We start from the raw sequence: 1,083 nt of genomic DNA on the forward strand, positions 1-1,083 counted from the left end.
TAAGTCTTGTTCATAAAATATGTCCTCCATATTATTGCAATGGGAATGGCACTTTATTTCTTGGCCTTCTATGTCAAACACTTAATCCAGGATACTCATGTGAAAAGTATCACCCTACTAATATCAAGGAATAGTCTACAAAATGAGTAGTGCTCACCAAAACTATTAAGGTCATCAAACACTAGAAACTCTAAGATACTGTCAGTCTCCCAGATCCTAAGGAGACATGAGGACTAAGTGTAATGTGCTATCATAGATGGCATCCTGGAACACAAAAAGGACTGTAGATAAAAACTAAAAACCAAGGGCTGGGGATGTAGCTCAGTTGGTAGAGTGTTTGCTTTGTATGCACAAGGCCCTGGGTTCGATCCCCAGCACCACCAATAAATAAGTAAATAAAAACTGAGGTAATCTGAATAAAGAGGACGCTTTCACTAATGATAGCATAGCCTATCAGTATAGATTCACTAGTTGTGACAAATGAACTACATTAATATAAAATGTTAACAATAGAGGCAATTGATGGCTGGGCATAGAGGAGCACATATAATCCCAGGTACTGGGAAGACTAAGACAGGAGGGTCACAAGTTCAAGGCCAGCTTCAACAACTTAGTAAGACTGTCTCAAAATAAAAAGGGCTCACTGCTAAATCTCACAGGTCAAGTTCAATTCCCAGGGCTGGGAAAAAAGTCGAGGGAATTGATAAAAGGGAATATAGAAACTCTGTAGTATCTTTGCCACTTCCTGGTAAATATAACTAATCTTATATCAAAAATTTATTTTTAAATGCTGCTAACTTGTCAACTTTTCTTCTAACTTGCCAACTGCATGTTTATTTTGCCTATAGTGACTTCATTGAACAGAAATCTATACATAATGGTTACATTGATGAAGGTGGTAATAATGGAGGTGAAGTGAACAGGTTTGGAAAATATAGAGGATAGTAAATTAGATGAAGGACACATAAAAAAAATAAGCCTTTATGCATGTTATGAAAGGATTCTAATTTTTTTACTATAGAAATGGAATAGAAGCATTATGGTCTTATTGTGATAGTAAATAGCATCCAATTTTTCTATTTC

At 35.7% G+C, this 1,083-nt stretch overlaps 1 non-coding gene across 1 annotated transcript; it reads left to right on the forward strand.

The window, feature by feature from the left end:
* Positions 1–310: 310 nt before the first annotated feature.
* Trnat-ugu (transfer RNA threonine (anticodon UGU)) lies at positions 311–383 on the forward strand. The gene has a single exon. It is a non-coding gene; the product is annotated as a tRNA-Thr (tRNA).
* Positions 384–1,083: the final 700 nt, after the last annotated feature.

Source organism: Callospermophilus lateralis, chromosome 8 (genome assembly GCF_048772815.1).
Source record: "Callospermophilus lateralis isolate mCalLat2 chromosome 8, mCalLat2.hap1, whole genome shotgun sequence".
Classification (NCBI taxonomy): Eukaryota; Metazoa; Chordata; class Mammalia; order Rodentia; family Sciuridae; genus Callospermophilus; species Callospermophilus lateralis.